At 44.8% G+C, this 9840-nt stretch overlaps 1 long non-coding RNA gene and 1 pseudogene across 1 annotated transcript; one reads left to right on the forward strand and one right to left on the reverse strand.

Moving 5' to 3' along the window:
• The first annotated feature begins 1893 nt into the window (after positions 1-1893).
• On the forward strand, positions 1894-5196 carry LOC125934418 (uncharacterized). The gene is made up of 3 exons (XR_007461378.1): positions 1894-2001; positions 2837-3036; positions 5075-5196. It is a non-coding gene; the product is annotated as an uncharacterized LOC125934418 (long non-coding RNA).
• Positions 5197-9066: 3870 nt separating this feature from the next.
• Positions 9067-9529, reverse strand: LOC125934417 (proteasome maturation protein-like; annotated as a pseudogene).
• Positions 9530-9840: the final 311 nt, after the last annotated feature.

Here is a 9840-nt window from a genome sequence, read left to right on the forward strand (position 1 = left end):
TTTGGCTGCTTTTGTTGGTAGAATCAAGTAACAAAATCCTCAACTCCAATTTGGACGTGGCTTTAAATTTCTTTAAAATTTATGATCACATATAAGAGGAGGTCCAGAGGTGCAGTGGTTTCCAGGTGGGCTGGGTCAATGGTTCAATGGTGTCATCAGGAGTGCTGGAACTTCTGTCTGTCCGCTCTGCCCTCTGTACTGATGGCCCCATCCTTCATTCTTTGGATGAAAACAAGATGGCACCAGGATCACATCCAAACATAGAAACATCCACAAGAATACTAGTACCTCTCTCGCAGCTCAGTTTTTAGGAGAGAGAAAACCATGCCTGGCACAGGCATGCCCTTACACCTACCTGGCCAGTCCGACACAGGGCCTGAGTGTCAAGGCCCGTGGAGCTAGACTGGACTTGGAGGGAGTCAGCCTTCTTGAGGCCCATGGCTCTAGGAGGGGAATTAACTAATCCAAAATAGGCTTCTCATAAAAAAAAAAAAAAAGAAGAGTATTTCTGTTGGGTTCTCACGGAAGCAGAACTTGAAGTGCTAAGAAAACACCAGCCGGAGAACGGAGAACGGGGAGAGGGAGGAAGACAGCCAACGCAGGGTGCCTTGTCAGGCCAACTGCCACTGTGGTACCTGGAGATTAATCCACTGAGAACACACCTCAGAGGTGCCCTAACCCAGGACCAAGGAAGCTGTATGGTGGCTCCCCACCAGCACCCCCTTCCTCACGGGTTCAGGGCTACTTCTAGCGCCCGGCCCTCTGGCTTGCCCTGACTCCGGCCTAGCAAGTACCAGTTGGTAGGAAAAAAAACCCTCAGGCAGAGGATTGCAGATGTTTGCAGGTGGAGGTGAGCACCGTAGGGTCATGAGAGGGGTACCAACAGCAGCTAAAACAAAAGATGGAGCCCGGGCCAGCAGCCAGCAGTGAGCTCTTTTCAGCCAAGGAAAAGAGTTGGTCTTTTTAGCCTGACCAAGAGTAGGCAGCCCATCTCGACACAAGCCACCAGATGTCCACCAATACATTCATCACTTGGATAAAGGCCCAAAGGCTTACCTCATCAATGTAGACTAACAAGTCCTTCCAGATCTTTCTCTCTTAAGAGTGCCCTGAGATTCTAAGGCAGAGAAAATAATAACATTACTACTTCTACCAGCAGCTCAAAGGTCCAGGAACTGAGTTCTACACGTGTTATCTTCTTTAATGGTCGCTGTGACCCTGGTTGAGGTAATGTTTTAGCCCCATTTTATAGATGACTTAGCTAAAGTCACAAAGTGATGGCTGAGATGAATTCAAACCCATGCCCAGAGCTGCTATTCGGATTCAGGGAACCAGTGGGCTCATAAAAAGTGCTGAGTCGAATGTACCGTTCCACCGAAATGTTATTTTCAGCAATAGAGAGTGTCTCTGGCGGGCAAGAAAGAGGACCCACGGGAGGCCAGAACATCATGTTAGGCTCGTTCCGGGTTGTATGCTGTATGTAGTATTGCCAGAGCCTAGAACGGTGCCTGGAACACAGTAGGCTCAATAAATATTGGTTGAATAAAGAAGTGTCTCCAAAAAAAAAAGAAAGAAAGAAAGAAAGAAAGAAAGAAAGAAAGAAATGTCTCCATAAGTGTTATTGGGTTATTTCCCCAATTTACGGATAAGGAAACTAAAACGGATAAAACTTCAAGTACAAGAAAATTCAGAAGAAGCTGGGATTTAAACCAAGGTCTCTCTGACCCCAAGTTCTTTTCCACCACACTGTGGGATCTGTGGTTGGGCACTGGCTGCTGAGACCAGGACCACAGGGCCTGGCTGACTTTCCTGCATGGCTGAGAGCTTAGCCCCTAGCTTTGGCCACTATGCTGTCACTGCCTGCTGCTGGTCATAAAGGGCTGTGGCTGAGAGGGCTTGGGCCCATGCTGACCCATGGAAACACAACATGAGCCACACATCAAGCCACATATGTGATTTAAACTTTTCTAGTAGCCATGTTAAGCAAGTAAAGCAAAGCAGGTAAAGTTAATTTTATGAGTGTATTTTACTTAAGCTAATGTATATCTAAATATGAGTTCAGTGTATAATCAATATAAAACATCACTTTTGAAATTTCTTTCTTCTTTCTTTCTTTCTTTCTTTCTTCTTTCTTTCTTTCTCTTTCTTTCTTTCTTTCTTTTCTTTCTCTTCTTTCTTTTTCTTTCTTTCTTTCTATCTTTCTTCTTTCTTTCTTTCTCTTCTTTCTTTCTCTGCTTTCTTTCTCTTTCTTTCTTTCTTTCTTTGGTACTAGAGATTTGAAATCCAGCGTGTATTTTATACTTATAGCCTATCTCAATTTGGAGTAGCCATATTTCACATATGGCTGTGGCTACCATATTGGACTGGCTACCAAATTGGCTGATTCACAGAAATGTGCTATGCACTCACATGCAGGATCCACACACACTAGGAAATCAAAGCAATATCAAGTACATGTTTCACATTAGTAAGAGCCAATGTTTACTCAAGCAAGGGTACAGGAATCCGTAAAAAGCTAATGATGAGGTGTAAATGGTACCAATTTGGGTATATATGCTTTGACTCACCAATTTGAAACCTAGGATTTGATCCTAATGAAATAGCTGGGAAAGTATGCAAAGATTTATGTATAAGGTTATTCATCCAAGGGTTTGAATTAGCTTCCTCTTGCTGCTGTAACAAATTACCATAAACCTAGTGGCTTAAAACAACACAAATTTATTATCTTACAGTTCTGGAAGTCAGAAATGAAAATAGGTCTCAGTGAGCTAAAGTCAAGGTCAGTAGGAAATGTCCTTCTGGAGGCTCTAAGAATCTGTTACTTTGCTTTTTCCAGCTCCTAGGACTTCCCTTCTAGCTGACGATGTCATCACTCCAACCACTGCATCCATAGCCACAAACCCTCCAACGGTCTTGTCTCAATCTTTCCCCTGTAAAGACCCTTGTTGCCTACCCTGGGCCCACCAGATAATCCAGAGTCATCTGACCGTGTCAAGATCTTGACCTTCATCACATCTGCAAAGTCCCCTTTGCTGTGTAAGCTCACACATTCACAAGCTCTGGAGATTTGGGTGTGGGTGTCTTTAGAAGGACATTATTTGTCTGCCACAGGATTATTTTCAAAGGAAAAGAAACAAATAATCTTTGGCACCTACGTCTTGGTGAAGAGTTCTTAGACACGACACCAAACCTTGATCTATAAGAGACAAATAAAGAAAGAAATTGGACCTCATCAAAATTAAAAACTTTTGATCCATGAAATAGAGTGAAAAGACAAGCTATAGACTAGGAAAAAAGTATTTGCAAACCACATATCTGGCAAAGGACTCATATCTAGACTATGTATATATTCTAGTACATCTAATGATATAGATATTAGATATTATGTATTTTACATAATATATTATATTAATATATTATTATATAGTATTCATATTATATGTTTGTATATATATATATATATATATATAGAGAGAGAGAGAGAGAGAGAGTCAAAATTCAACAGTAAGGTCACAAGCAATCCTATAAGAAAATGGACAAGAGTTTGGAAGAGACATTTCACCCAAGAGGAGGTATGAATGGCCAATAAGTACACGAAAAGATGTTACAAGTCACGAGCCATCAGGGAAATGAAAATTAAGACCATAAGATACACCACACATCTATTAGAACAGGTAAAATGTAAAATAGTGGTGATATCAAAAGCTGGTGAGGTTTTAGAGAAACTAGACCCCTTATATGCTGCTGGTAGAAAGGTTAGCGGTACAGCCATTCTGGGAAAGACTTTCACTGTTTCTTAAGAAACGAAATGTGTACTTACCAAATAACCCAGTAACCACACTTTGGATATTGATACCAAGGAAATGAAAAGATGTCTACGTGAAAACCTTTACGACAGCAGTCACAGCAGTTTTATTTGTAATAGCTAAAAAACAGAAACAACGAAGATGACCTAAAATGGATGAATGGCTAATAGGTTTGGTTCACGCACACCATGGAGTCTCACTACTCAGCTATGAGATGGAAGGAACAATTTATACATGTAATAACTTGAATGTATCTCAAGAGTATTATGCTGAATGGAAAAAGTAAATATATATGTATGTGTATATATATATTCTCAAAGTATGTGTATATATATATACATATATATGTGTGTGTGTGTATATATATATATATATATATATATAACATTCTCAAAATGGCAAAAATATAGAGATGAAGAACCAATTAGTGGTGGCCAGGAGTTAGGGAAGGGGGTGAAAGGGGAGAGTGTGCCTATAACAGGACAGCATGAAGGAGACCCTCATGGTGGTGGAAGGTTCTGTACCTTGGTTGCGGTGGTGGTTACACAGATCTACACATGTGATGAAATGGCATAGAACTATACTCAGGGGGTGCCAATGTCAATATCCTGATTTTGATATTATACTACTCTTATGTAAGATGTAACCATCAGGGAAAACTGGATCGAGGGCACATAGAAACTGTTTGCACTATCTTGGCAGCTTCCGGTGAATCTAGAATTCTCTCAAAGTAAAATGTTTTTTAAAAAGAAACAGAAATAACCCAGGTGTCCAACCATCAGGGATTGGTTAAATGAACTGTGTTTTATACCCATACAATAAAATGATGCAGAGCCATTTAGGATGAACGAGGAAAACCAGGCAGGTAGACTAAGAAAATCCGAATACAAAACGATGTATTCTGTAAGAGTCCCTTGTAAGGTGGTTTGTCTGTGCACGGAGAGAGTCAAGTCTGAAAAAGACACACCAAAATGTTAGCAGTGATTTTCTTCTGGGTAACTTTTGCCCTTTAAACTTCAGTACTACCCAATTTTTCCCAATCCACAAGTGTTACTTTGATAATCAGGGAGAAAAAGCTATTTCCATTTTGGAAAAAAAAAAAAAAAAAAGAAGTTTTAAGAAGGCAGCCAAAGGGCGGCAGACTGTGTTGCCATCCCATCGTTCTGACCCAAATGCAGCTCCGTGAGCATGTGCAAAGGGAGGCCTGTGGAGAAATTCCTCCTCCCAGGAAGAGAGGACCATGAAATATATGCTTTGCTTTCTGGCAGGAACCAAATGAAAAGAGATGGAGTGATTCAGACCAAAGACCACAGCGAGTCGGGAATAAAACAGCACCTGGTATAGTCACTAGGATTACAACCCCAGCAAAACATCTGTGTGGACGAGGGGGTTTGCGTTCAAAAAAAAAAAAAAAAAAAAGAGAGAAACTGGTTGTTGAATCTGAGTGAGGAATTAAGCTCTGGAGACTTCTCTCTCTCTTTCTCTCAGACATGTTCTTTAATATTTTTGCTTTGTCATCATTTCTGTTAAGAAATGTTAAGAAATACCTGCCTTTGCATTTGCAAACACAAGCCGTAAATGCCTTTCTACTGGGCTTGTCTCTGGGGGATCCAGGGAGGCCATAGCCCTGTGCAAATCCCTCCAAAGCCCCAGCTGGGGAATGACGGGCAGAACTACCTGTGAGGGTTGGGATGGAAATTAGGACCTGCAAAAATAATCCAGACAACAATCATCATAGTAATATCCCTTTTATTATGAAGCATTTGCTGTGCTGCAGGCACTATAGTCGCTGCTCTGTGTAACTCCCAAAGTCGCTGTTGTTCCCATTTTGCAGATAAGGAAACCGAGGTCCAAGGAGGTGAACAGCCCAAGGTCATGCGGCTAATCCATGACGGTGCTGGAGTGAGCCTCAGTCCTGTCTGGCTCCAAAGCTGTGTTATTTCCACATGAGCATTGCCCCTCCTTATCCGTGGTTCCCCGAGTGGATAAACAGGGAGGGGGACGGCATGCTCATATCCCCCATGGCTGCCCCCCCCCCCACACACACACATAGGGCGGGAGGCAGTGCTCAGGGCAGATACCTTGTCAGTGTCATCCAAGTGGCCACTGCCTGGAGCTGGTCCCTGGATGCCGAGGCCCTCTAGCCAGGAGGGAATCTCCTGTGCACAAGCTCCCCCTTATGGAAATGAGGGACATGCCGCTGGAACTCCAACTTGAGGCTCCACCCAGGCAGGAGATGCTGGGAAGGGCCCTTACGGCCCCGCCCCGAGCCTGGACCCAGCTCGCAACTCCTGCCCAGCCCCGTGCTATGTGCTTGGCAAGTGTTTCTGCCTGACCCCCAAAGCACACATCTTTGGTGTCCCACTTGAGGACATGTTCTTGGATCTACATGTTATGGAATGTTGATAAATAAAGTAACATAAGCTGACAGAGCCCCGAGGAGAAGTAATGATATTTACAATGACCTTCTCGGGGAGCCCTTCTCCTGTTTACACACCAGAAGGAAAACATCCTTTCCTTAAAAAAAAAATAGCATGGGTAATGTTTAATTTCCAAGGGGGGCTGAGAATTGCTTTCTGACTGCAGAGCTTTGGATGAATTTTGTCCCCTCTGTGAGCCTCAGTGTCCTCATCTGCAAAATGGGTGTGATGATGCTGACCTCGTAGCATGGTTGGAAGGAGACTGTGGGCACAAAGGGCTTAGGCAAGTGCTTCTCCATTCCTTCAGGTCCTTCTGGAAATGAAGAGAGGTACATTACTTTCCCATGCTTATTCATTTATTAATTCAACAAATGTTTGCTGAACACTCACTACGCACCAGGCAAGCACCAGACAGGGGCCCTCTGTGTCTTTAACAACTAGTGGAGAACCTGGCCCCTAGGAGGCATACAGAAATGTTTGATAGAGGCAGTGGGTGAAGGGAAGGGGGAGAGAAGAAGGTGCAATAGAGAGGTCACACTGGACCTGCAGCCCACTGGGGAAGCTGGACTGGGAATCGAGACACTTGGTTCTAACTTGGCCCCTATTCCTCTATAACTTTGTTCTTTGTTTCTCCTTCCTTCTTTCTGAGTCTTCATTTGTCCAATGGGGAACATGGGGGAACAGAAGGGAATACTTGGTGGAGGTGGTATTATTTGACCAGCCAAGTTCCTTCGGGTCAAATGGTGACCCTGCTCCAAACTATCACCTCCCCCATCCCCCATGCCCTCCCAGGGCCTCCCCACCCAGCATGGTGCCTCACGTGGTCCTCCAACCTGTCTGCCGGGAGCCCAGCAAACCATCCCTGCCCTTCTGGACTTAGGCCAATTTGGCCAAGTGGAGATCCAGCTCTGGAATCCAAACTTCAGTTTCCTCACCTGTAAAAAGGACCTTTATTATGGATCCCTATGGCTTGATTGTGAGGATTGAACTATGGGGACTCCAGAGTGAATAGGTGTGACAGAGCCACGCACAGGTGGACAGCCTCCAGGACACCATTCTCCCAGGCATCCTTGTGGACGTGGATCATAAGAGAGGACCCGAGAGGGGTAAGGAAATGAGGACTCTCAGCTCTGGGTTTGCCAAGAAAATACCCTTGGGCTTCTCCTCCTTCTCAAAGGAGGAGATTCCAGAGCTGAACAGTGAGACAAGCATGAGTTTGCAAGGTGAGTGGTGAGGGCTGAGTGGGGAGAGGGATATTCCCCACGGAGAGAATGGCGTGTGCAGAAGTTCATGGACCAAAACCAGAAGTTTATGGAGCCTGGCTGTGCCCCTCCTTGGGGCAGAACCACAAGTTCATCATATGGTAGGGTAGCTGTCGTGGGGCTTTGGGAAGAGGCGGCTGCAATGGTAAGCAAGGCACCCTGCTCACAGGGGCTTCGAATGGAGAGATGAGGGCTTGGGACTGTGTATTTCAGGCCAAGGGAAACCACATTCATGTCAGACCAGAGAGGGGAATTATAGCAAGAGAGGCAAGCGTGGCAATAATCCAGGGGAGAGAGTGAGGGCTGGCTGAGGTCAAGGCCGTGGGGATGTGGAGAAGGGAAAGTATTTGAGAGATGTTCCCGAGATGGCACCAACAGGGCTGCGTGATGGATTGGCTGTGGGGTGTGAGGCAGAGGGAAGATCTCACCATCTTGCTGGAGGGCCCAGACAGACACCCAGGGAACAAGAGTGAAATAGACAAGAGAGAGGATAATTAAGTGCTAAATTGTGCAGCTTAATTTATTGTTTGGACAGTTGCCTTGTACACTATAAACCCCATTGCTCTAATGAGCTCATGACATCAGCCAGCAGGGAAAGCATGCCTAACCCATCACCCATCACAACTGAAGCCATCTGTGGGCACTGCCCAGATGCCTATCTGGACAGCTGGACTCTGGGCTTCTGGGCTTGGCTTGCAATTAAAGGTACCAAGAAGCCCCAGCCAGGGCACCCCTCACAGGGCACCACTTCCTTAGATGTCTCAGGATCTGAAGGGCCCAGGACTCAGAGGACTTTTTAGTCCAAAAGAGAAAAGAAGCAGAGATTTTGAATCTGGCCATGATGCAGGTGCAAGGGTCCTGCCCTGCAGACCAGGGGAGCTGGATTCACATCCAGCCCCCTTCCTGCGTATGTGACTTTGGGCAGGCCCCCGACCTTCTCAGGATTCAAGGAAATACCCAAAAACTCTGAACTTCAGTTCTCATGAAAAGATGCTCCTGATTTAAAAATATGTTTAGGGCGCCTGGGTGGCTCAGCTGGTTAAGTGTCCGACTTCAGCTCAGGTCATGATCTCGTGGTTCGTGGGTTCAAGCCCTGTGCCAGGCTCTGTGCTGACAGCTCAGGGCCTGGAGCCTGCTTCGGATTCTGTGTCCCCCTCTCTCCTGCCCTTCCCTCACTCATGTTTTCTCTCTCTCTCTCTCTCTCTCTCTCTCTCACACACACACACACACACACAAAAATAAAAATTAAAAAAACTTAAATAGATGTTTAAACAGAGAATGGATCCTGGCTCCTTGCTGTGGAGGGGAAGACCAATTTGTCCTTGATTGTATCACTGTGCTTATTGAAGGAGGAATTCATCTTGGGGGAACCCAGAGAGCCTTTCTGGAGAAAGTGGCATCCAAAGTGGGGCTCTCATGGAATGTCATGCCCCTCACCAGAGAAACTATGTATGGCCCCTGCACCTTTCTGCTTAATAAGAGGCACTCTAAACAGCTTTGTTGGAGGAGCTTAGGAGAACATCTTGTTCAAGGGGTTGGGGGTGGGGGTGAAATAAAGCTGCATTCACAGGGCACTTTATTTTTTTATTTTTTATTTTTTTCAGATGTCAGTACTTTTAATGTCGTGTACATCAAATTATAGTAAAAAGAGGACTATAAACAAGATGCAGCCCCTCTATTTTCATGCACAGCACAAGAGATTACAGTAAACCCAGTTTATATTCCACCATCAAGTGTGGCTCTCCCATTAGTTCACTTTGTGACGGGTCATTAAGACCCCACACTGTTTCTCAGTGTGGAAAAATTCATTTTATCTTGGTTGAGCTGGAAATTTTTTTCTGATAATTCAAGAGGATGACTAGGCAAAAGTTCATTTTTCACACAAGGCAGGCCTTTTCGAAGAAGATCATGACTTTCAAAAGGTCCACTTGCTGAAAGTTCAGTAACTGGAATACTGTCCTTTAGCTGAGATCCAAGTCCTCTGGCATTCATCTTCAACTTGCTCAGTGAACAGCCTCTCAGCCCCGTTACCGTCAGCCGGCCCCCACAGGGCACTTTATATAAGACTGAGAAGCGTTGATTTTCCATATCAAGGAAAAGTCGAACCCGATAAGCCTTATGAAGGAGCCAACGTTCCCACCAGCCTACCTCCCCAGGCCACCATTCTTCATAGCACTGATTTCAGCTGTAACGGAGAGATCGTGTGTTTGATTTTCTGCTTAAAATATGCCCATTGCCCTATACCAGAGGATGCCTGGCATAGGATAGACACTCCATAATACATTTTTGTTGAATGAATGAATGGATGAATGAATGAAACTCAGGTAGTCATAGACATTCACGTGGAAAAAA

Source organism: Panthera uncia (genome assembly GCF_023721935.1).
Source record: "Panthera uncia isolate 11264 chromosome A1 unlocalized genomic scaffold, Puncia_PCG_1.0 HiC_scaffold_17, whole genome shotgun sequence".
NCBI lineage: Eukaryota > Metazoa > Chordata > Mammalia > Carnivora > Felidae > Panthera > Panthera uncia.